Raw genomic sequence first — 27,012 nt, 5'->3', positions numbered from 1 at the left:
CTCTCTTTTACTTGCCAAGTATCAAAAGAGATATTAATGCCAACCGTAAAATACTCACCAACATGCATGCTTGCCATTCCTTTATAGACATCGTGAGTTTGTGCATAACAAACACTAGCTCTCTGATCAGGTCTGATCCCAGTGTGCTGTCTTCCACTGCAGAGTTGTCCCTCCTGGAAAAAAGGAGTATTCCCAGTATACACATCTTCACTTTGGTAAGGAATTAACTTGTGTACACCACAGAAAATACCTTGGACGAGGGAGTGAAAATTGCATTACCAGTTACTGCTGAAGCTCAGCCTGTTGAGCAGCCACAGAAGCAAGAACTGCGCCAGGCTGTGGTGCTCACCTGCACCCATTTAAAGCTTTTTGGCTTGGACTAGGAACCATTAAAATTAGGCAAATACGCTTCTGATCACTTCAGAAATACGAAGGCCAATAGCAGGGGCTGGGCTTAGCTGCCTGGAGGTGATGCGTGGATTGGTGTACTCTGGTATTAACCTGGTTATCCGAAGGTCCAGCAAAAGGCCAGCTAAGCCCTTAGTGCTGCCATGTCTGTAGCTGAAGGTGGGAAGAGAGCTGGAAAAGGTCAAATCATTTGTATGTGACTTCTAATCTATCTGATTTTCAATTTATTTTTTTAATTAAATGGTTTTATGACACTAAAACGTTTATAAACTTGCTTAAGATTTGCCAGCTGTTTTCTGTGCTGCAGAGATGGAAAAAGCTCTGACATTCCGAGCACTCTGCCTGCACAGTTTCGAAGCACAGTTTTCCCATTTTTATTTAACTTAGCTGCGTTAATTGAAATACATGTATAAAATGTCTTCCAGGTTTGAGAATACTTTTGTTGTCAGTGTGATATGCTCTTTATGTTTTGTTTACTGGTATTTTAAAATATATTTGTTTAGTTTGGGCCAATTTAAGTAAAACTTACTTTGTAGATCTTATTCTCACTAGCACACAAAAAAATCTCAGACTTTTACAGTTGCGCCAGGTAATGCTTTGAGATATGGTTTATTTTGGAGGAGGGGAAGATAGTATAATACAGCTAGAGCCAAAATACATCTAATGCACATCTAGGATTCAGTTCAAGTTTTGATGGATAATTACTCTTCTCTAATCCTGCAGTAGTTTAGATGACTTTCAGTGTTACAGCGTGTGATGGAAGGAGAGACACTCCAGCATTGGTGTAATTCTTCATTTCTCCAAGCAGAGGCTGAAAAGCACGTTAATGGTGTAAATACGGCCAGGAGGTCGTTATCTGCATAAACAGAGAGGTTATAGGTCTTGGGATTTCTGTGCCTAGGAGAGGTTTGTAGGGCAGGCCACGTGATGCTGAGGTACCCAGCCATGCCCGGTGCTCAGCTCCAACAGCATTCAAGTCAGGCTTATTACGCCTGACGTCTTCCCTCAGCACTAATCATTTTTCCATTTCAACAACGGCTGTTTACAGCAGCTGCTGCCTTATGTTTGGTTTGATCCTGGTCCAGATTTTGCAAGTGATTAAAATGCTGCTAATAAAGATATTTTAACTAGGATTTACATGTTGACTTGCCTTTTCCAGCTACAAAAGATCTTCCCACCACTGCTTTTCCTCATCTTCCCCGGTGTGGCTGGCTGGCTTGCGATTTCAGGGGTGACCTGGTAGTCCTCCATCCCCACAAGTGGAGCTTCAGCCAGCCTTTGCTGTCCTTCCTCTGGGAGCACCAGGGAGGTGTGGGGAACGGCTGGATTTTGGAAGAAATCCCGGTGCCCTTGTATGTGCACGATAGGGAGATTATCTTACACACATTCCCTTGTATGTTCCCTTGGTTTACCACATACTCAACTGATTTCTATTGGAATATTATAATTGCATTCATATGGTCTAATAGCAATGGCAGTTACAAAAATTCCCAGATAAAGCCCATGCTGTCGCCGAGGGCTTTGATGCAGCCGGTCTCCTCAGTTACACCCAGGCACTAGAATTACAGAACAAGAAAAGTTTCCTGCCCCCTCCCCCCCCCCCCCCCCCCCCCCTTTTTTTTTTTTTTTAATCCTTTGGCTTAGAAACTGACAGGTTTGCAGCAGTAGTGATGGAGGTGCACGGGATTCTCGTCCTGTGCTCCCTTGCAACCCGTAAAACTGGACCACATGCTTGCAGAGCCTGGTGCACAGGGTGGAAGCGAGCCTTGGCAGAGTCTGGGTGCTGGGGTACCAGGAGTATCCCTTGCATGTGTTTGGGTGGGATCTGAAAGATGCCAAGGGCGTGTTGGCAGGAGGGAGGAGAGCAGCAGAGGGTGCTCGCACTGCACCAGCCACAGTGGCCACAAGCCTGGGGAGAGGGTGTTGTGCAGGGTGAAGGAGGAGCGGGAGCTCCTCTGCATCACACCGAGCCACCTTCCCTTTCTCGCTGCTTTCAACTCAACCCCTCCCTCTGCAAATGTAAACGCTCCCTTCTGGGCTGGGGGGCAGAATAGGGTTTGACCTGGTGCCAACATGCAGCAATGGTATCGTGGGTTGGCATCTGCCATGACACTCGAGCAAACTGTCTACCTTGCAGGAGGTTGTGTGTGTAGGAGTGCGGGAAGTGCACAATGTGACTCAGGCATTTTTAATTACTGATACAGAATAAAGCAAAGCTCATGGTGGGTTTTGTTCAGCTCTTCATTCATGCTTGTAACTGCAGGGTCATTCCATTGACTTGGCTTGAATGACCCTGAATATATAGCTACTGCTATAGAAATAAGAAGTGTGCTTCTGTTTGCTAAAGGCAAGGTAAAATTAATGAAAATGTAAGGAGAGAAAATTCTTTACAAGTAAAGGCTCAAAATACTGTTTAATTAACACATTGTTGATTTAACATTTATTGAAAATTCCTGCTGACATCTGCACACTTTGACAGACAAAGCACAGGATTAAGATTTGGTTTCTGTGGCAGCTTATCTGCTCTTTTTATATCACCTCACATCTCCTTCCTCTCTTTCTTTTTGTCTGTCACACCCGTTTAGATTGTAAACCCTTTAATTCTGTTCTGCATATATCTGCAGCTTGGCTTGGTGGAGACCTGACTTGAATTATGTCTTGAACTGCTTATATGGTACTAATTACATTAATAATAATTGACTTCACTGGGCTTTGGATCAACCTCTGAAGGAATACATTTGCATCTCATTACTTACCCTGATGGAGTTCTGCATGTGTTCTTTCTGCAGATGATGGGGATTCTGGTCGGGGGCTCATCCAGGGACCAGTGGAGGACCCTGTGCAGTGGCTGCGGTGGTGAGTGATGTGGTTCCAGCCTGTGGTAGAGCTGGAGCAATGAGATCCCATTTTCCAGTGGATTTGTGCCATGATGCTGATGGGTGTTGCTGTCTGGAAGGTATGCTTCCAGCTGAAGGGTTTGTGGACAGTGTGAAACTTGTGAGGGATCTCTTCACCAAGGGATCTAGGCAGGTTAAATGGGTTATTTTCCCCTTTCTCACAGTAGGGGCTCCATCCCTTAAATTCTTTGAATCACAGCTAAACATACAGACTAGCTCAAACAGATGTTTTAGGTTTGCTAGAGCAGGATTTGGTAGGCTGCTGTCAGCCTGTGTTGTTGAAGAGGTTAGCTAATCCGCATGTCGTCTCTTCTTTAAAAAACAATGACTCTGTCAATCCAGGTAAGGGATTAGTTGATTCAGTGTATATTTTGTAGACATGGAATTGTTGGTCAGGTACATATGCCTGCATTTGTTCTGTCTCAGTGAATTACTTTGGTCTCTGTTTCACCTTGTGTGTTGTGTGAGCCCCCTCGGTTACCAGTGGAGAAAAAAAGAGAGACTTTTATTCTTAGGGGACATAGACTCTTTGGGAATCAAGGTGCTGTAAAGTACATACACAACAGATAGTTTTGCAGTCAGTAATATCATCCATTAGTGTCAAAAAAAAGGCTGAAGGTCTTTTGTGTTTGGCTTGTAGAGTACGTACAGACTCTGCTCTTTGATATCCACATTGGTCCAGGGGGAAAACATGCTGGAAAAGAACCTTTGATTTCAACATTATGAAGGAAAATATGTATGTCTGTAGTTCCCAGGACAGAGTGAAAGCAGGGAAGTGGGGGGATATTAGGAACAAGACATAAACAGATATAAGAGAAGGAAGAAAGAAATGTGAAGACAGAAATATTCAAGTATTTGCAATTTTTCTTTCCCTCAATTATACCTAGAAACTACCCCAAAATCAAAGGGATGGCCTGAGAGTACATAAGAGATATTTAACCCATAGCAGAAGAGAATGATGAGTGACAGTGTTTGTGGGAAACTCCTGGGTAATGTTAAGCTGCCCAGGTATGAGTGTGAAGAACAGATACGCAGATATGTAGGAAACAACAGTAAGAAACAGCCATTAGTAAGATAGAAAGTAAATGAGAGCTTAAACACACCAAATGAGACTTTTTTTTTTTTTTCTCATGACTAAGAGAGAATTAGTTCCTTTTTGCATTAAAGATCTGAATTTTGGCAAAGTTCCATTTTTTCATTCAAATGAGGATACAGCATCAGTTAGGGTCTATTCTGGAAACAAATCAAACCCTCTGTTAAAGGCCCTCTCCTGTCCTTTCTGGGTGCTCTCTGAAGGAATAGTTTAATCAGTGCTTCATGGACCCCGGGCAGTGGAAAATTTGTGCACTGTGTTGCCTATTGCATGATCAATATAATGAGATACTTAACTATATTAAACCTTTGCATGTGTTTTTAGCTATTACTAATTACAGACAGGGTAACTAAGTCTATGAAAAGTGTCCCAGCACCGGTTGTGTTGGTGTCTGGAGCCGAGACGTTAAATGCACAGATTATCCCTCTTTGGTTAGTTAAAAAACATTGCTTTATCTGGCCATCACCTCTTGTATCTTGATTTTCAAATTAGAATTATTCTAATAAAGTACACTGTGGTCCTGCCTGTTCCATATCTAACGGAAGATATATTAAGTCTGTATTTCATTACCTAACAATACCTTGACCTTATCATATGACAGTTGCTCGGTAATAATGTTTTGCCCCTCTTATCTCTAGTACATTCTCCAAAGGATCTTGATGTACTTTCAAATACAGTTAATTGAATCTAGCTGCCCTTTTGTGTGCTAAAATTGTATTAACAATCTTGTTACAAACATCAAAGAACCGTAAATTAAGTAGTGTTCCCCTAACCCACAAAATTTGTTGCAAAGAATGTTACAAAATGCAGATTTTAATATCACTGTGGCAAAATTTTCTAGCGTGGTGCAGAATTCCTGCTGAAGCACAGGTAATGATGTGGATTAGCAATTTTAAAGGTGATTTAGATGGCAGCAGTGGTGACCACTGCCAGGACCAGTAAACTGTCACGTGAAAAAATCTAATACAATGGAAAATCTGTAGCAGCGCAGGTTTAGTGTGCCAAGCTTGAGGTCTTTTGATGCAGGGAATGAACTAGACTGTATTTCTTGATTACTTCTGTCTTCCAATTTTGAGTGCTTCTTCCTCTGCCTTTTTTTTTTTTTTTCTTCCTTGTTCGTGTAGACCAAAAGTCTTGGTCAGTGGCTCTCTCTTTTATGTTTCTTTAGGACTCTTGTGTTGAAACTTCTCCTGTTTGTGCTAGGTAAGGAATTTGTTTCCTTTCCCATTAAAATTTTCAGGTTTTTCAGCAAGGACATTCACTGAAATCTAAATCCTTTGAAAGTTGTTCATCAAGCAAACACTGTTCAGATGAGTTAAAATAATTCATTGGCAATTATAACCACATGCAACATATTTACTGATAATATTAAGCAAAAATAATGTTAACAGGTTTTTATGCTTGAAATGGTTGAAAGAGGGCAAAGTGATTTAACCTTACAGAGGTTTATAAAGGTAAAAGGTTTTATCCCTGGCCAGTTTTAGTTTCAACATTCTAGGATTTCATAGAAAAAAACCCCAAACAAACAAACAAAAAACCACAAAGAAACCCACCCACCCACCAGCTGTAATTAATGTACCACCTACTACCTTGGACTGCTCAGAGATTGTCCTGCAATGACTTGCATGGAAAAGCCCAAATTTTCAAGTTGGTATCATTATAAACTGGATCTTCAGCAGACTATTGCCAGCGTGAGACCTGTAACACACACTGTCTGGATCTAAATCATAGTTTGTCCACATTAATTGAGTTTCAGCTCCCAGACAGCAATGCTGGTGCTAAGCATGACAAGATGTGAAAGCCACTGACTTAATGCTGCTGTATTGCCTACCGATGATGGCCCAGCACATGCGGTCCTCCTCCTGTTGTGGAATATATTTGCAGTTTGCTCCTTATCCCAAACTGCTTGTGGGCCAGGGAGATGATGGTTATACTCTGGCTCCTGCTTCGGCTGTAGTTCATGACCTCTTGTTTTCAAATTTCATAAAGTATAGCAAAGTGACAGCAAAACACAAGACGTGTATCTTGCAAGCCAATCTCCTGGTCTCTCGTTGCAAGCCTGTTTCAGCCAAGCGTGCTGCCAGTAGAGTGCCTGTAATCTATGGTGTATGTCTGGGGTTTGATGAGAAAATGTAATTCTATAGCCTCTGTGTGCTGATACGAATTCTCCTGCCTGTGTGGTATGATGTGAGACCACAGCCAATATTTTATGATGCAGTCCTCCGACAGCAAGCTAGTAAGTGAGTCATTTCCTACCGTCCTTTACAATTATACTCTGTGCATTATGGGCAACTCCTTATATATGGTCACTAAGATATAAGGACGTAGTTCAGTAGTAAGTGCAGAAAGATTTTAATCCTCTCTCCGAGTAGATTTGGAAGGTAATATTTTGACAATGTATTTTATCTCCCTTTTATGAATCGGGCTTTATCGCTGCATTCACCTCGTCTGTGGGCATGCCTTTGAGGCCAAATTTGTCAATTGTTTGCACTGTCCTGCTGCAGGAGTGCCCTAGAGAGCATCTCCGTAGCACTCCATCTGTTACATCCTCAGGGGGAATATGAGAGCATCCTGCCCTTAAAGTGACCTCTGGATACCTCTGCGTGTGATGTGCCAGACCTGCTCTTGGGGGCACTCCAGGCAAGGAGATGGCTACCTGGCCCAAGAGGCCAACCCGCAGCACCTGAGCCGGGGAGGGTGCCTCTGCAGCCCCACTCTCACGAAGCGGTGGCTTTTCAAACTATTCCCAGCAGATTTAGCATCTGCTGCAATATCTCTCTTGCATGCTTTTGAGAGCTGCCACAAGAGCTCTGAGGAAATTATACCTTTCTTCATCTGGAGGAGGTATGGATAGTTGTGATGAGATCATGGTGAGAAGGCAGCTGCAGAGAAGAGTGACCAGGGATAGATACGGGAACGGAAACAAAGCTGTATGGTGGGGAAGGAGGCTGAGGGGGAACATGTCTTGTAGGATAGAAGCACTTCTATGTAGCATTGACAAGGAAGCTGCACCCAGACAGCCTGTTGTAATGCGGAAGCATGTCATTTTTGCAGACTAGGGTTGTGCATCTCATCGTCTAGTGGAAAACACAGAGATCTTCAGCCCTGAGAGCACCCTTGGTGTCAAAGCACACACTAGGTAGAGTGGCAGGCTGCCTAGCTGGGACCACTGCCTAGCAGCAGGACACTTCCTTCGCAGGGCCTAACACCAAGTTCTTCTGGGCCCCAGTTCACCAGCTGTCCTCTAGCTAGCTGTGGAGCTCCAGCTAGCAGGGGTGAAACTAGACATTTTTCAGGTGAGCTGGTGATCTTCTGCCTGGAGCAAGCCGCTATATGCCTACTTGTGTTTGCTGCTCATCTGACATAGGACCATGAGTTGTAAATGGTCCTTGATTCCTTCAGTAGAGTGTCCTGCTATCACTGGCAGACTTGGGAGAGAGCACCAGTGAGTCCATTTTGGGGTTGGTGAGCTTCAGGCTCTGTGGGGGCAAGTGGGGGTCTCACATACCAGGGAGCATGGAGTGGGACAGCTGTGGGGTAGGAGCATCCCTAAGAGCATCCCGGTTCACAGGGAGCTTGGTCAGTTGTGGTGCGCTGCCGCCCTTGTTGGGTCATGCCGAAGGAGCAGATGGGGCTGCTCTGTTCGGGCTCTGTTACCACAATAGCCCTGAGCTGCAGATCGCTTCAGCAGACCCCCTAGGCAAAACACGGTTGATTATTCAGCATGATTTACCCCCACCAGCAATCTGTGTAATAGTTCATTGGTCATCATGGAAATGTGTGATTTTAAGGTACAGAACAATGCAAAATTTGTTCTTACAGTGTAAGTCGATTTCCATGTACAAAACCTTCGCTACTAGTGCGACAATATATAAGCCTGTAGCTAGTGGAAATCACATGCTGTTATGAGACTATGATAGATTTATGCCATTTGAACAATGGAAGTCTGTTGTTTCGATGATATGATATATGCTGAAAGTTTTCAGACTATATATTTAAATAGAAAATGTTTCAAAGCTCTGATATATGCAATAGAAGACTCATTATGCTGTATAGATTTGTACTCTCAATAGTCTGATATGATTGCACCTCTACATCATCTACTGCCGTCTGTCAGTGCCTGCTAGAGTGCAAGGAGCTTGTAACTAATACAGCACGTGAAGGATAACATCTAGGAGGGGAGTATGGGATTTTATGCTGATTGACTGGAATGCAGCATGAGGCTAAGTGTGCTACAGCGAGGGGACACAATTGTAAAAGGCTTTTAACTTTGCCTGTGAGTCGGGACAGATTTGTACACCCCAGCTTTCGTACATAGAAATGTTCATTCCTATTTGGGCTTGCAACATCTCAATTTTTTATTTTTTATAATTATCATACCACATCTAACCTTTTCTTTGTGTTCTACAAAATACTGCAATGGTTTACCTTAAATAACAAATTTGCTTAATGAAAAGCCTGAGCTCTTGCTTCTAAATCCCATTCAAACTGCTGTCCCACTAAGGTAGATCAGAGGTGAGGACCTTGCAAAAAAGCTGGATTTCACTTTTTAGTGTTACTGGAAAGTCAAGAAACTCAGTCCCTGCATGAATGGAGTGAGTTGTGGGTGAGCAAGCCCCAGAGCTGGAAACCAAGCAATGGAGAAGGATTTTGCATTTCTGCAATAGATGCGGGTACCTGGCGTCTGGCAGCTGATCCCACATCTTTACATCTTTACAACCTTTAGGTTTGTAAAGCAAATGCTGTTTTCTGTCACGTCCAAAATAACTGTAATGGGGTGTCTCAAAATGCAGATTTATGCATCCTGGTGCAGATGTGAGGAGGTTGTGCATCTACCCGTTGCGTGCAGGCACAACTGCCCTTGTGTGCGCACACCGAACTCCTGCCTGGGGGCTGAGCAATTGCAAGGAGAAAGTGCAAAAGAGAAAGAGAGGAGAAGCTGCATGAGAACTTGGAGGTTGTCTGTGCAGCAGGGGTGATTCTGATGTGGGCAAAAAGTTCTGCAGTTCTAGACCTCCTTTTTAATATTCTTACATATCAAAAGATTTCAAAATGTTGACAAGAGACTGTATTTTTCTAAATCACTCCCAAACACATTACAGTATTTTCTAACCCTACCCGTGGTCTAAAGTGGTCTAAAATTTGCGGGTTTTAAACACTACCTTTTTTTTGGTGTATTTAATTTACTTTATGGCTTACCATCTGAATTTGAAAACTTCCAAGCTGCAATGAGTGAAATGTCATTTTCTCTGTTCTGGATCTGTAGCAGAGAAGCTTTTATAATTTACTTTCCCCTATGTGTTTGCTTCCCTTAATACTTGATTATATGAGTTTATTCATCTGGTTGCTTATACTGCTTATACGTTGGATAAATGGAAAAAGAAAACCCCACCACCCAGCATATTTATTTAAAAATTATATGTATACATAAAGGCAATTGCCTAAGTTGGTAATAGTTTCAAGAGTCACAATTCAGCCATTCTGTGTCTCAGTTTGCTTACCTGTAAAAGAAGTAGAGCAGCTATTTACTGTCTCAGGAACTGCTGCTGAGATTTAGCATACTGATTGATGGGCATAAAGTATTTCAGGATCCTTGGAGAAAGATCACTCTATTATTTTTTTTAATAGAACAATTCTAGAGAGACTTGACAGTCTCCCAGAACAAGAAGAAATTCTTGGCAGATACCTTGGGAGCTTGGTGCAGAACTTGTTTCTTTTTACTGGTCAGTCTTAATGAGAGTCTAGATCAGGGCTGCAGGTTGTTCGCAGGCTGATCTATGGCCATGATGTCATGCTTCAGCTGGGACATATTTTACAGAGGATTGTACCTGTCACTTCCATCACGTTTCTAGGTTTCCTGTAATTATGCACGAGGGCAGTAATAAGCACGTTTAAGCAGCAGTGAGCTAAGCCTGGCGCATCAGGGCAGCCGTTCTCGTGCACCTGATGGCACGCAGGGCTGTAGCTGTAGTGGTGTTTGCCCAAACAGGCTGTGTCTTGCAGCTTGTCTCCTTGACTCGGGAGGTAGTGCTAGCTGAAAATCTGGCCTGTGACTCCATTTTAGTGATGCAAACAATTTTCATGTTCACAAGTGGCTAGACAGGCTCTGCCACCATAGCTACACATCTGGGGAAATGCAAGATATTGTGAGAATATGTAGATGAGAGACTGTTGAGCATTGCTTGGGCACCCTAAAAAGGAGTGTTATTAATAGGTTTCATCGGAAAGTATTCATCATGTTTTAAACATAATTTAAAAAAAACCCAAACATATTCCAGATTCAGTGTAATTTTTAATTGTATGTTTTCTTATTTCATTGGGAAAAAAACTCCAAAATCTAAAAATGACTTATTTCACTGTGAACACAACTCAAATATTTGTAGTGACAAAAATTACTGACCTGAAAGGTCCTGAACTCCAAAATGGTAAGCAAACCTCCCCAAAATTCATGTAAGAAAAAAGCTAGAAGGTAAGCTGACCAGTATGTATGTGTCTCTGTTTTGCTAGGGCAGTGGTAGGGACTAACGCCAGACCCCCGCATCACAGGTGAGGAGCCATCGTACTCAGGCTTTGTTTCCTCCATTTGTTGGGGTGGTGCTCGGCCGTGCAGTAGGGGTGGCTGCAGACCAGTGAGCAAAGCCACTGCTTGTGAGGGGGAGACAGACCCAGCCCTCTGTCCAACAAGAACTGACTCAAAGCAGCTAAACTATGAGCACAGAAACTGGAATTTTTTAATGTTCCTGCTCTGAGCAGGGTAGAAAAGTGTCCCGAGTTTCCACATTTCATGTTGTGCATGGGCACCCTTTCACTGTCCCACAGGCAGAGGGCTGGATGGCTCCTGTACCTCTTGTGATCTTTCCCAAGGCAGTTCCCTGACACTCTTGATTTCAAGGACTGATGCTTCTTGTCCTTAAACTCAAACTAGGGAGTTTGAAACAGTCTCGGTCTTTTAGCACTGTCCTTACTTGCTCTAATGTAGGTGAGGAGGGAATCAAACCCGAAAAGAACACTTGGATTTGGGTCAGAAGTGTGGAGCTCGGGTGATGGCTCAGGTCCCTGTCTAGGTCTCGCCAAGTAAAGACAGCAGACAGGTATATATGCAATGAGTTGCATTTTCACCAGTGAAATAATATGTACTGTATCTAGTGAGCTTGGGTACAATCTGACCGGGAGAGCTGCCAGCATGGATTGCCTATTTCATTGCATGACACTGTCTAATTTCATTTTATTTATTACCCCGTGTAGCACCTATAACAACAACGTCTGGGCGATGACAGAACAATCATTCTAACAAAACACACCATACAGTTTTTATATCCTTTGAGACTTGTACTGGCAACTTTGCGAGACGCAACGTTGAATGAGGGAGCCCAGTGCTCTGACCCAGTCTGGCGGTCTCGGTGATGGACAAGCTGTGTGGCTGGGGCAGGGGCTCTGCTCTGCTCACCTTCATCCCATGTGCCAGAGCATTGCTTCACGTCTGCTTGGGCACTAGGTCATCCCTCTGATGCAGAGGACCAGGACTCAAAGCAGCTCAAAGAGCTGACCAGGTTTCCCTCCTCTACAAGCTATAGCAGAATTCCCAGGGGACGCACAGGAACTGTGTGATTTCCCTGAGTGTTCACCTACAGCAAGAGTATTACACCCTAAAAAAATGCCAGCTGTCGCACAGACCTGCAGCCCTGGAGAAGCACCCAACCTTTGCCGCACTATTTCTTTTGAATGTTATAGCTGTGCTATTTCTTCTTTTGCTACACATCTGGTAGCTGCACCGATAGGCTTACCCTTCAGACCATTCATTTTTGTCAAAATCCACCTGCACTCCCTTCTTAATTTTGGTTTTGGTCCATTGCACATGAAAAGCTTCAAAAATAAAGGCTATAAAGTTTTTCAGAACCAAGGATATAATTCTTAGTTAATACCCATTTTCAGTACTTTTTTTTTCTTTCTCAAAAGTCTGCGGGGAACTAACAGCTTTAGGATCACACAGAGGAATTTTAGACTAGAAACATTCAGTCTGAATGCATCTGACTGTGACTGCCCATGCTATTCAAGACTGGGAATAGATCTGAGGACCTTTAGATCCCACTCTTTTTGCAATAATCGGAAACAGTTTTACGATAGAGTTGCTAAAAATGACCTCCTGGATTGCTCCTAGCCTGTCACTTGAAGGTCCATTACAGCTTTTCTCCTTCAATACTTTAAAATATTTTGAATTAAATTACTTAGTCATAAGCCAACATGTGAAAAAGAAAAGACAATGCCTTAGTGAAACAAGGAGTATAAAAGGTGACTTGGGGGAATAGGATGTGTAGTGAGACTGGCTGACCTTGTTCTCATCTTTTAAGCGCCATTTAAACGTCTGAGATCTTTACAATTATTGCTTTCCCAAGCCTGTGTGAATCAGCAGTGTGTTGCAACCCTTCGTTTACAGAAATGAAAGCTAGATTTTCCAAGCAGCTCGTCTTTCACTCGGGAACATGAGAAAGGGGCGAGATTCCCAAAAATGCTCGGCAGCCTTCTCAGAGCCATGTGTGACGGCGAGCCTCGGACCCATCGTACTGACTTCACGCGCATGGATCCTGCTGAAGCAGGGGAAATTTGAGCTGAGCTGTGTTGAAAATCTGTCCAACTCAAGCATTTTAAAGATATTTAGGCCTTGTTCCACTCAGTATTGCAAGACTTAAGTGAGGCGGGCTGCAGGTTTAAATTCCCTTGAAACTGGTGGCAGGGAGACATTGAGGCATGTCCTGAAACATCCCTGCTCTGCATCTTCGTTATGTATCTTTAAAATCAGACTGGAGATTATTTGCCTTCAATTCCACAGACTCAAGTTAGTAGTTTTAATTGCAAGACTATTTCATTTCCCCATAGCTAGCCACAAAATAAAATAATGAGATGAGAAGAAAGAAAGATTATTCTCTTTACAAATTCCTTAAAATATATGAATATGGCAATGCATTTCTGTAAGGCTGGGCTGTGACCTATTCTGCTGTGCTTCTATGAGATAAGCTGTTCTAACAACTTGTCTTGGATTTTGGTTTCTGACTGAAAGCCTAGCCTTTTTGGTTGGAAAAGATAATATCCTAAACATATGTCTGATGATTGATTCCTCTGCATGTGCGTTCAGTGTGTGCAATGCTCTCTTAAGGGAACAAACACTGCTGTGGTTGAGTCAGCAGGATGGGAACACTCATTTAATCAGTGTTTTTTAGTCAATATTTACTAGTAAGACAAAACAACTTTTTGCTCTGTGGGAAATACAACATTGTATTTTCTAATATAACAGCTTACAGAGAAAATGTTTAGTTTAACCCATTAGAGGTTCTTCTAATGCATCACTAATACAGACAAAACTTGGTTTCTTTCAATTATCATTTAAATTTGATCTACTATTAATATTTCTCTAGAATTTTTCCAGTGAATTGTTTCTAATCATCATCAGTGAGTTTTACTTCATCTTAATGATCTGGCTGCTTCATTAACACGTGATAGTGTTTCGTTCATGTGGCCAGACAAATTCTAGTTAGAGCATGGACTGCTTGTAGAGCCGTAGGGTGTGTTTTCCAAAACATTTAATCTTGCAGAGATCATTTGAACACCTATCCTCCGTTCCTGAACGGGCAGGCAACCTCTATTGCCTTTTAGACTTATTTCTTAATTTCATCTACTGTTTTTGCAAAAAAAAAAGCAATGATAGGAGAATATTCAAAATACGGTTTTTAAGCCCAAGAGCTATGCTGGTAGCTCATGGACATACATTGCCCTTGCCTGAGAATATCAGAGGCATTGGTTATCCACAACTCCCTTTTGTTTTCACAAGACTTGCAAATTTTAAGGGTCTTGGAATGTGTCAGACTGCACCGTGGTTCAGCTATAGCGTGGGGGCTGGGGAAAGGCGGAAAAAGAGCGACACAGGCCAGTTTGTGTTCAGTTCAGTCGTGTGTCTCTCCTTCGGGCATACATATGTGTGCCCTGCGCATGCTGCATCGTTGTGAGCGGGATCTTTCCCCTTCCCTGGCCTTCCTTCTGATGTGAAAGCCATCCTGGTGGAGCCCTCAGGCTGTCTCTGTGGGGAAACGGAACAGCTTAGCCCTTCTGTAGAAAAATAATAAATCTTGAAATCAAGGTTAGGCCTGGGAATTAATATTAAATGTGAAAACACACTGGGCGAGCCAACAGTTTTTTGGATTCTTCAGTCTAATCTTGGGATTTTTACAGCCGGTTACATTCTGTAAAGCATCCCCGTGATGCGCAGTGTGCAACTGCAAAGCAAGAAAAGAGGTGTTTTCAGACTAGTGGTAAGGATGCTGAAATGAATTGGGATGCGAAAACATGAGTCCCCTGTAAGCAGTGGTGTTTGTATCTGTGAGCGTGTGTGTGTCACCCAGGGTTGCTATTGTCTTCTGGATCTGGGGAAACCTCACCCGAGTGCTGCAGAGGAGTGGGTAATTGGGCAAAACAATGGCAAGGCCACAGAAACAAGCGATTCGTGCTCTTGGGGAGCACAAGTCAAGTCATTCTTGTCATCAGACATCCCAGTCACCTGCTGGGATACCTGGGGGAAAAATTAGGGTAGCAAAACACATATTGTTTCTTTTGTTAGAAGTGCCAAGTTCGGTGGAGATGAATTGGCCATCTGTTCCACTCCCAGTGACGTTCTGGCAAGCTGTAAAGCTCATTTTTATACATTGCCACTTTCCATCAATGCTAACAAAAGTCAGAGGGAATTGTTTGGTTTTTTCCTTAGAACATTCTTTCTTTTGACAATGTGCAACCAAGAGCCTTTTCCACAAAGTTTTGTTCTCCCTCTGGCCTCTCCATGTTTGCACAAGACATTCAGGTACCTTATCTCCAAGTAAGAGAGTAATCAGACACCTATTTAAGCTTGAAACTCAAACCTCTCAATGGACTGCCCAACAAAGAGCTCTTGTCCAAGCAAACACTGTTCATCCTGGTGTCAGTTCTTTAGCTGATACAGTCCCTGGCTCTGTGCACGCTTCGTCTTGTAGGACAGTCCACATCTCTCCATTATGGTTAGGGTCACGACCTTCTCCCACTGTTTTCCTTTCATGGCACAGATGACACACTGTGGTCATTAGTTACATCCTAATTGACTGCCGTGGGCCGCAGAGGTATCCTCTAACACGCTTCTGAAGCTGCAGTCTCCCCCTGCGTCTGGATGCTCGAGCTCTTCTTGCATCTGATAAAGTGCATCTGATTCCACGCGCTAATCATCGTCACCCAGGGTGGTTTTATCAATGTGGGAATGTGGAATTCAGCCGGTGTGCAGCATATCTTATATAACATTATATATCATATGAAGATGTGTAAATCTTACGCTGCTGAGCTCGTGTTTATGGTTTTCAAGAGAGTCAGTAACACTTGGCTCTGGCACACACAACTGTCTCACTGAGGTCCCACCTTTCCCCTGGCTGCTCGAGGGTAGGGTGAGGTTGTTGGGGAGACAGAGGGGAGAGAAGTGACTCTATAGTCTCTGAAAAGATGAAGCTCCCTCCTGTCTGGAGAAAAGGATTTGTATATATTCAGATTTTCCAAATTCCTGTAAATAGTTTTAATAATAATTCTTTACAGTATTTTTCCTTTCCTGAATGACTGTTTCTGAACACAGGCCAGAATGAATTCTCCTGTGTTAGGTTTTCTGTACGTACGTACTTTGAAATTCCATTTTACTAAACAAAATTGCACCTTTAAAAGATGTTTCTGAGCTGTGTAAACTTGTTAATGAAGTCTCACTTCATTCAGTTTGATATCCTTTTAATATTGCAGACAGAACGAAATCAAACACTGCTTTGGTTCCAAAGTGACTTCTTGCTGTTATGAAAAATACAGATAAAATTGCATTTGAATTTTCCCGCCAGATAGTTTTCTTAGATATACTTAGCTATAAGGCTGTAGGAATTATCTTCTTTTCAAAAAAACCTGTAACAGTAGCAGGTTTGTGTTTTGTTGAAGTCTTTCCAGAGTTTCTATTCCAGCTCCCTTTCCTCAGCATGGCTATCCCATGTCCTGGCTGCGGTCTTCTGGTGGTACAGGTGGCAAGTGATGGGGACAGTCAGGTGAGCTCTGGGGAGCCAGCTCTGCCCTGATGGGTGCTTTGTGGAGCCTGAAGCCCCCCAAAAGCCTACCGTGCTCTGTCATGCTAACTGTGACAGCAGCAGCAGAGCCTGGTTTGCTGTCAAAAGACTGTTAAGTGTAGTAAGCAGCACCAAACAAACGTCCTGTGACAACTGTCAGGCCATTAAATTATAGAATAAATAACCCCAGCCTATTTAGATACCTAATTAGCTTCTGTATGATTACTGGAGTATGAAATAATACTTGGGTGCTGGAAAGGAGCCAGGGAATGTTTATTTACCCCTCCCACCGCTGCGTGGATTGCTGCTGGCAGGTAACTAAATCCAATAATTACTAGCAGGGGGAAAAAAAAAAAAAGGCATGTCTGCTGTTCTCGCTCCAAATTGATGACAATTCAACAGAAGAAGGGAGGTGAAAGAAAGACTTGGAAACCAGAAGAATTTGAAACTCTCAGCTTTAGACACAGCCCCCTTCTTCCTGCAGCATGTCTCCTGGAGAGGTGTGGGGGGGGAGGTGCTCTGCAGGAAGAAGGGGACCCTGCCACCTGCGGCACAGGGTGCCGCGCAGAGGAGTGGAGCTGGGCATGCTTTGGGGTAATTTTATCTAAAGATAGCCTATCTATTTTGAAATGAGTTGCAGACTCCTGTGGCTTAGTTTTTCCCTTCACATGCCTGTGGCTCCATGGCTTTGATGCTCTTCACGATTGATACCAGTGAAAGAAATGTAATTGAGCCCCTTAAGCTTAGTTTTGTGGTCTGGTTTTGTGTGTATGTGAGAAAATAAGGAGACAACCTGTGATACTTACTTTGTGTCTATCCATTAGAAAAAAACTAGCTCTGGGACGCTTGAAACTCGCCTGGCATTAATGAACATCAAGAAGTCATGCCAGAGCATGGCTGGTAATGCACCAAAAGTACCCAGGTTTGTGTTTCACCCTGTAAGTTTCCTAGAGCTGATCACGAGGAGCTGAGCCCGGCCAGCAGCTGCAGTGCAGATCTCGGAGCTGAAACCCAACACTGACAGCAAAATGAAGCCCAATGGGTGGTAGAGAAAATCACCGCAGAGGAGAAGGACTCCTCCAGAAAGCCTGCTGGTGTGTAATACGGACCTGCCTGCTTGCATTATTTACACCGGGGGCTTTGGCTGAGACTCGTGTTAAAGGCAGGACCATGCAGAGCTGCTGATGCTGCGGTCACTCCTGATCTTGGTGTGTCCTGTGGGAGGAAATGTCCTTTTCTAAGCTGCTGTGTAGCCAGGAGAGAAGCTGTGCTTGCCTCTCTTGCCCAAGGTAGGCTGGGGCAGTGTGACATGCCATGCTCCCTGCCCTGCTCCAGCTGAACGCGTAGTGCCCAAGGTGCTCCATCTCCCGGTGCTACTGCTGCGTAGTTTCAGAACCTGGTTTTGTCAAAATGATTTGTGTGACAGCACCTAAGGCTGCATAAGGAGGCTGGGGAAAGGGCTCCGGAGGGTGATACTGGGCTCAGGTCTGGTGCCATTGCTGTCTGCTAGCGGCTAAGGGCAGGAACGGCGGAGCTCAGAGCCTCCGCAGGATGGCACATCCCTTCAGGAGCTGTTGCCTCCCTGCCCCTTCCCACCCTGAGCAATTACCTGTCTCTCGAGGCTTCACCCCTTGTATTTTTCTCACAACCTCCTGATAAGCAAATGCGGTGCTGGGAGTGACAAGGTGGAGACAGCTTTTAACTGTGGTGGGGGAGGGGAATTGAGGAGTGCAAAAAATTTACTGTCCTGTTCATCACTTTTTAGTGTGGTTACAGGCATACACACATGTCCGTATTTTGTAAGGAAACAAGCCCCACGTGTTAATTCTCTCCCCCAAATCTATGGAAGGCAAACTCCAACTGTGGTAGTAAATTACGTGCAGACACATGACACAGGTATATTGTTGGGCTAGGATTTTTCCACTCTGTGCATTTAATTTGACTCAACAGTGTCGCCCCAGTTTCTGCAGATTCCACACTCTCAATCATTTCTATTACTCCCATAAGGAGAGAATTTTGCTTTATTTCTTTCTTGTGTGCTTGCACCTGCTGTGTTTTATTGTCCTCTTTAACCCTTTCACAGCACGGGTATATTCTCTCAAAGTAACATGCGGTTGATGGCTGTCTTGCCGTGCTGCGGTAGGTAAGGGCCATTTGGTGGCTTAATGGGAAGATGCAGCAGGGAGGGGAGGCTCGGGAGGAAGAAGAGGGGAGGCAGAGCAATCCGTGGTGTTGTGTACATTGGTGCCCTTCGGGTGATCCAACCCTGTGGTCTAGAAACGTGGTTTCAGCTTTTGCTTTGAAATATGTCATGAGAAGTACTGCCAATACATACCGTATTCCTCTTGTCAAGCACTTGAGTCATTCTCCCATAGTCTAAGAGCTGTAAGAATTACATCTTTGGACAAGGGTATTTGACAGTTAGTTTGCAAATCGGATTCATATTTCAAAAACAAGAAGGAAGTAGGCTGGGGGTTGGTCGCCACACCAGTGTTTTCATATTCTTTTAGGTTTTTTGTCTGCTTTGCCATCCAGTTGGAAAATAATTTCAATAGCCCAGGTTTGACATTATCTTTTCTAATGAACCTATAAAGTTGTGCAAACAACTTTCTGAGATTTCCTTTGGGTGCTCACTGATGGCTCCAGCAAGAAGGCTTTTATGTGTCTTGACTTCTTTTTAGAAGTTTTGAGATGTGTGATCTTGGCCGGGTTCGATAGTGCTGCTCTGCTGAAAGCATCCACTCTGCACTGGCTTTGAATCCTTGTAGACCACTGACTCCAGAGGTCCTTGTTTGAAATTTAGAATTATCATATCTTGTGCATTTCCTCAAAAGACTTCAACACATTTTGCAAATTTAATTAATGCTCATCCATCTCAACGTAACAAATTGAGGCATGGAAAGTTAAGCTTAGCTGCTTTTGTTCAAGATGATAGAAGCTGTAACCTAGAGCAGAGCTCAGCACTTAATAAGCTAAACACATTTCTTGCATTTTACTAGCAAATCACACTTATTCCCACTTTTTATCAACATCTTTGGTTGGTCCTTCCCCTTCCGTTTACATTTCTTTTCAGTGAAATGTAAGGTTTTCCAAAAGTAAAGCAAATTCCTAAGCTTTTCAGCTCACTGTGAATGCTTAATGTTTTTGAAAACAGGAAGAAATTGTAAAATGGAAATGATTTTCAGGAATTGTCATGCACCTTCAGTCACCCTTCCCAACTTTCAGTGGGTTTTGTGTTCTCTTTAAGACTTTCTAAAAAATGGTCCACACAAGTCCAGATATGCCGACATACAGCGGAGTAGTTTCAATATCTGTTGGGGGTGCGTGCCGCTCTCTTCTGGTTCCCTAGGACTGACAGGCATGAGGGACCTAGGGCAACCTGCCCTGGACAAGCAGAGTTTTGTAGGCTGAAGCTCTGAGGCTTTTGTGAGATGGAATCCGTGTTCAGGAGGATGAATAAAGGCAAAGGATGGGGAATGCCCATTTCTCAGTCGTGCAGAAAGGAAGGGAATTAGTGATGAACAGAGGAAATATGTAATGGGTCAGGCTGGGGAGAAGGGGAGGTCACAGTCTAGATCCAAGATCTACAGGCAGAGCCAGAAGCACCCACGAGACACTGCTCTGGTGGTGTGGAAATTCAAAATATGGCTGTGTGTGCTCCCTGTGCTTCTGGAACTTTGCTTAGATCTTCCTGAGATCCAGAATTGAATAACCTGAGAGTTTCCATCGGCTCAGCTTCCCGTATCTCTATGCCCCATTAGGACTCATGACTTGTCCCTCTTCTTGCCACCTGTTCTTGGTGGCAAGTGGTTTAATTAACACCATGAATGTCCATCTTGTTACTGTAGGTCTCCAGCCTTGGCTTATGTTGTTACGGCTGCTGCAGATCAGACAGCAGAGCTTCTGTTTTCTGTAGATCTATCATGGCATCACTTAAGTCAGTCTGTGGTTTTCTTGAAAATAACTCAGCTACTCTTGTAGCTAGAAAAAAATTAGATTGTGGAAAGACAGCATGAAAGCAGGAGCCAAACCCTGCATCAGAAAGATAAAACCTGTGTGATAGTGGCTGTAGAGATGTGTAAATAGTCATCTCTTTGCAGGTACAGCTTCCCTCTGCATGGTCACAGTGATGTAAACAGAAGGAAATGCAGGTTTTCTGGGCGTGCATGTAATCTCCCACTAAATCCCCCTGCTTAACTTCGCAGCATCTTGCCTCCAGCTTCTCCTGGGTATATATTTTGATGAAAATCCCTCAGTCCCAGTCTCATGCAACCTTTACTGCTGCTGCTGACTTCAGTGTTGTTCCTGTAGCTCATCCCAAACCTAGTCAAATATTTCCAGAGAAGGGTTTAATTATAGAGCATTCTTCCCATGTTTTATGACATTAGCTAAGAGTGAGTTCCCATCCAAGAACTGAAGAGCCCACATTTGTTTGATTATCCACTGTAATGTTTGTTTTTCTTCCCATCAAACAGAAATGGACTTGTCACAACACATGTCACTCTAGGGGCAGGGAGGTGTGGGTGAGAGGAGTGTGTTAGCACATCACTCCTTGAATGAGTTGAAGCAGTGTTAATAAACCCATGCACAATCCTGAAGACCTTCCTGGAACCTCTGTCCAAGACCCGGTTTCCTTCTGGGTATCCAATATTCCATCAGTGGTGAAGGAAAATGATGTCTGCAAAGGTGCTAATTGCTCATGTTTATCAAAAGTCCAAGAGTCTGCAAAAAGGTGGGGGAGCATTTACAGCTAGGAAACTTCTCTTTGCCCAGCCGCTCCTGAGAACTCGGCCAAGGTGATTTATGGCCCCATTCACCACTGAATGCTTCACGCGGGGCTGGATTTTTCTTTCAAGCAGTTGAATGTTTAGTATAGAAATGATTAGAAGTGACTAGACTAGTGTATGACTCAGAGGCTGTAATAACGAACAAAACACGCAAATAGCCGTTTATAAATAACAAAAGCTGCAACAAATTAATGCTCCGCAGCTTGGCTCTAGAAAAGTTAGAAAGCAAAGAGCAGACCACTTAGGTAAAGGAGGTTAGCAGGGAGTGCTAATCTAGATAAAGTTTGTGTCTCGGTACTTGCAGCGTTGCAAGACGTGAGAGAAGTTTTATCCATAGTTGGGCTCTACTGAGAGAAGCCAGCGGCAGGAGGCTGATGGTTGTGACACTTCACTGTCCAAGTCTGGCATAATCAAAGTCCTCTTCCTGCCATGCCACTGTTGGACTGATTCCATTTAAAGGTGATAACAGCTTTGAATTTAGTTACAAAAGGATAAGGAATACAAAAAAGTGAAATACACAAAATTTTAATCACCAGGTCCTAAGACATTTGGCTGAAGGAACTCCTGTAGGACTAACCTCTTGGTTGAGGATACGGTCCTGGACGCAACCACTAAACTCTCCTTTGGCTACTGCTGGCTTAAAAGCATTCCCTATGCAAATACACAGCAGGAGGAAGTCAGTGACTTCTTGCTGCAGGAAAGGTCAGGAAAACTTTCAGTTTTATGAAAATGCTTGGCCATCAAATGTTGCTGCCAAAGGCACAAAGCAGAAATACATTTGCAAGTGACTCAGACAAGAAATGTATTAATAGGTCTTTTTAATACATGGAAGTTTATTCATGTCCTATCTTATTGTCATAAAAATAACATAGCAGCTGAAATGCTGAAGGTCTTTTTGTTAGTTAGGATGTTTGGCTCAAAGGAAGGTGTTCTCGCCTGGTACTCTGGAGCCAGCCTGCAGGCTGATAGACCGATGAATAGGGTGTTCAGGTTTGGGTAGTGGGGGTTCATGTTAGAGGAGGCTGCCCCGTGCCGCACTCTCATGGTTCTGGCTTGTTCCAGCTGGCTCCGCCGGGCACAGCTGAGCCCAGCAGCAATGCTGGTGGCACCTCTGGAAAAGCATATTTAAGAAAGGGCAAAACCACCAGACGGACAGAGGAGGAGGGGAAAAGAGTGTGCCTATTTTAGCAGGCAGTAAATTAAATTAATTTTCCTCAAGTTGAATTGGTCTTGCCTGTGATGGTAATTGGTTAGGGATCTCCCTGTCTTTACCTCAACCCCCAGGTCAAGTGGTGGTAGCCAGATAATCACTGAAGGTAATGTTTGGTGTGCAGTGGTGCAAGGTCCCCTCTACTTTGTTTTCTACATGTCCAACATGTTATAAAAAGATCAAGTGTCCAATGGGTCATTCTAGGACTTACTCTAAATATGGAAGAAAAAAAGATCATCATGCTTGATTGTGGTGCTGGAGAGCACAGGCTAATTCAGAGCTTTATGGCTTTCCTGGGTATCTTGGGAAAACCACCCCTCTCATCCTGTGCCACGTAGTTCCTTGTTAGTGCTCTGGAAAATGACATTAGTAGAAGAAAGGGCCCCAAAGGATTATTCAGAAGTTTTCCAGTGTTTCCTAGTAGCCTCCAAGCAGGAATTTGCATTAGTCAGCAAATTACTGGGTTAGTTGACTTTGAATACCACAGTCGTGTTCTGGCTCTATTGCCCTCTTTCCCTCTGATGACAATAAAATTATAACTGTGAGCTCCTTTAGTTGCAGAAGCAAGTGCAAACCTTTCCTAGTCATTGAGATGGGAGAGAAGATACTTCTTTTTGAAGAAAGATAGTTCTGAGCTGTTGGTAAACTTAGTTTTGAAGCATAAAAGACAACCCTGTTTTATGTTAATCTACAAATTGAGGCTTAAAAGATTCCACCGATCCTTTCAGAGCATAGCAGACAACAATGTCAAATACTGACTTGAGGAAAAAAAAACGTTAAAAGAGACAGCAAAAATAACACATAGTGAGAAAGGGTGGAATGGTATTTTGATTGTTCTTCTCCAAGGCTTTTTCCCCTCCAATTTAAGCCACGCAGCTGTTACAGATCTGCTAATAAGTTAGAATTAATTGACTTTATTTGATTTTATAAAATCATTTGGAATAAGAAATATATTTTAATGAAATGTGTAGTTGCACAGCAAAAGCTGCTATGAAATTCTTTGTACAGCCCTGTACCAAGGCCAGAAGAATGGGCTAGAATCATTGTTTAAAACTTGGGTAACAAATTTGGGATTTTACAGATTTCTTTGTATTTGATTAGTCTTCTGTATGTAGAAAGTGTATTGAAATGTCAGAATATAGAATTAATGGGAACTGGGGAGAGTCGACTGGAACAGCTTGTAGTTACCTGCCAAGAAACCGTGAACTTTAGTAAAAGGTAATTCTGGCAGGGGGAGATTGCAACCACCAACTCATATACCACCTACCCAAATCGTACCCCAGACCCATTTCTGGATCTTTCTAACCTTTACTGCGCAGAATCGGATATGGGAGGAGAGTATGTTAATGATTTTTGGGAAATACTATGATTATGCATGAATACTTAATGAATATGTATGAATAAGTTCTATATATGGTGTATGATTTTGAAACTTGGTGTGCGTTGATCGTGAGGAGACTCACGCACCCGGCCGTCAATAAAGAAGTGTCTGCTTATCTACATCACATTGGTGTCGATTAAGTTCTTCATTCCGAGATTTCGGTAACAGTTTTTGGCGACCCAGATGGGACCTCGCTGAAGGAGACCGGAGGAGTCAGGGATCTGATCGGTTCCAGCCGGCACCGAGGATTTCTTGGGGATACCCATTGATCCCCAATCCATAAGGCTCTTCACGACATTCCCTGGATTTTGGTAAGACACTTATTTTTTTTTGTAATTGTAGTAAGTGGGTTAGAGTCCCACTAAAGTAAGCGCACTGTAGGAAGTGGGTTAGAGTCCCACTGTATTTGTCTGCATGTCAGACGTGGCGAAAGCTGCGCAGGGTTGGACTAAAAGAATCCTAGGGGGAGTGGAAGTTTAAGCGTCTGCCCGTAAGAGATAAGCGAAAGCTATTGCAGGGTTGGACTAAAAGGATCCTTTTGGAAGTGGAAGCCTAGGCATCGGCCCACAAGACATAAGTGAAAGCTATTGCAGGGTTGGACAACAGTGGAGATAAAAGAACATAGCGGAGATAAAAGAACCTATATGCTATAGTGTTCTCTAAGGTAGCACCTTTAACAAGAAGATAGAAGTTTTCTTTGTGTGATACGGAATTGTTTACTTTGGTTGTGTATTGAGGAGAAAATTAAGAGTGTATAATATGGTGTTATATACCTTTGTTTAAGGTAACAATTGTGGAAAAGTGTGAGTGTGGCTGTAAGGGTGAGACGTGCAATTGAGCACAAAAGCGAATGTGGAGTTTGGATCCGCGGATCGGAGTGACAGATTTGAGTGATGGTGTATTGTACTGTAAAGTGGTTTTACCGTGGCATCTAAGTTAACTCAGTTGTTTAAAAGTAAAAGTATGGGTAATCTGGCTGCAAATGACAAAATCCTGAAAAATTATCCGGGGGAGATTTACACGATGATTTGTGAAAGAGCCAGATGATCGAGTATTGTAATAATTGGTGGCCTCTGTATACATTGGATGATCAGGAAAAGTGGCCCACAAATGGGACACTGAATTATAACACTGTTTTGCAGTTAATGCTGTACTGTAAAAGAGAAGGGAAATGGAGTGAAATGCCATATGTGGATTTGTTCTTTTACTTAAGACAAAGAAAGGATTAGCAGGATGAATGTAAGCTAACTATTAGAGATAATTTGGTAATGGCTATAATTTCTGATAACAAGAAAGTGAAAAAAAATGTTGCTCAACCTGTGAGATTGGGAAGGACTGTTTGAAGAAGAGAATTGCCTCTGAAATTGATGAAGGACCAGAATTAGATATATCCCCTTCTAGGAGAGAAAGGAATCGGGGTTGAGAATTTAGGGAACAGGAACAGGTGAAGGAACCTGGAGATTATTGACAAGTAGATTTTTCAGAGTTACCTAGACAAAATGGGTACCGGTACATCCTGGTGGGCGTTGATACTTTTACAGGATGGCCAGAAGCCCTTCTCTGTCACACCACACAAGCAAAAGAAGTAGTGAAGTGGTTACTACAAGAAAGAATTCCAAGATTTGGAGTTCCTATTGGAATTTCTTCTGACAGAGGTCCACACTTTGTTGCAGAAGTAGTTCAAAGTATTAGCAAAGTATTGGGTATTATTTGGGATTTACATGTGTCCTGGAGGCCACAATCTAGGGAAGGTAGCAAGGATGAATCAGACTTAAAAAAGACAAATAAGTAAAATTTGTCAATAAACTAATCTAAAGTGGCCTCAGGCGCTTCCATTGACATTACTATGAATCAGGGTACAGCCAAAGAGTGGAACCTCAGTCAGTCCTTATGACACAGCCAGAAGTATTAGATCGTGTGACAGTATATGCAAGTAACGGCACAGACAGTCAGACAAGCCTGCTTATCTTTTCTGGCATAATTATACCTGGCATCACCTTCTTGCAAGCTTCTTACTTGGATTAAATAGCAAAATCTAGGAAAGAAAAATAGTCAAGTTATATTGCAGCACAGCAGCTGGAGCTCTTATATGAGCCAAATCATGCAACTTACTGAGTGCCCCTGGCTTCTTTGGGTGGCAAGAAGATGCATAATGCTCAGAACCTTTTTACATGTCTAGAGCAGCTGACTCAGCAGAATCATGCAAGGGAGAGTTGTCTTCTCCAGCCACTGAGGCTGTTGAGTCAAGACTGGAAACTGCCTGGAAGGTCTGTGGTAGCCTGTGTTCAGGGTTAGCTGAGTGATGCACAGTCAGCTGGGTGGCCAGCTGGGGCTGGCTGCGCAGTGGGATTTGAGTGCCCGAGTCCAAACTCCCCAGGCAGCCCAGGTATCTGCGTCTTCTCAGCCTCTGCCCTGGGGCTGGGGCTTGCGCTGGGGCTGGGATGTGCAGAGTGAGGGACTGCAGTACTGAGGTGTGGAACTCATCACTTCATCTTGCCTGAAATCCCAATGGATCCAAAACTACTTTCCGTGCAAGTGCATCCTGCCGTGTACAGTGTTCTCCCTTATACTGGGGTGGGTCTTAGACTCTGCTGGACACTGGTGGTGACTGATAACAAAGCCAAACACTTGCAGGGTGGTGTTTCCCGTTGTCCAGTGACACACTGCATTTATTATAGTCACACATAATCGTAGTGATGATGTAAGGGAGTGCAGTGCAGCACAGTCCTACCACGTGGAACATGCTGCTTGTGAGAGCTGTGGTACCCCGAGAGGCTGCATGCTCCTGCACTCTTCCAGGAAACGTGGCACGAGTGGTATTTAATGCTGAAAACCCAGTCCTGGGTTTTGTAGCTCATGTCTAAAAGGTAAAGAAGTGGGAGACGAGCGTGGTATTAGCAACTTCTAACACAGCTCCTCTTGGATGCCTTGAGGTCATCCCTGTGGAACTACATCATGTCTGGTTCTTTCAGTCCTGGCCATGAGCTGTGCCTCACCTGTGCTTTTGCTGAGGACTGTGTGTTTTAACGTGGTCTTCATCTCTTTTGTATACAAAGCTCTAGAGAGCTCTTCCATGGATTTGCTTGAGTAATTCCTCCATTTAACCGTGTGCAGAATCCTTCTTATCCCCCTGATTCC

The 27,012-nt window shown here is 43.4% G+C and overlaps 1 long non-coding RNA gene across 1 annotated transcript in view; it reads left to right on the top strand.

Annotated features, from left to right (window-relative positions):
- The first annotated feature begins 3,195 nt into the window (after nucleotides 1-3,195).
- LOC121092841 overlaps nucleotides 3,196-27,012 on the top strand; it is a 105,374-nt gene continuing 81,557 nt past the window's right edge. The window contains exon 1 of the long non-coding RNA XR_005829395.1: nucleotides 3,196-3,264. This is a non-coding gene — a long non-coding RNA (uncharacterized LOC121092841). The remainder of the gene's footprint in view (nucleotides 3,265-27,012) is intronic.

Source organism: Falco naumanni, chromosome 8, assembly GCF_017639655.2.
Source record: "Falco naumanni isolate bFalNau1 chromosome 8, bFalNau1.pat, whole genome shotgun sequence".
NCBI classification, from domain to species: Eukaryota; Metazoa; Chordata; class Aves; order Falconiformes; family Falconidae; genus Falco; species Falco naumanni.
The sequence above is the reverse complement of the archived record's forward strand: the minus strand, read 5'-3'. Positions and strand labels throughout refer to the sequence as shown.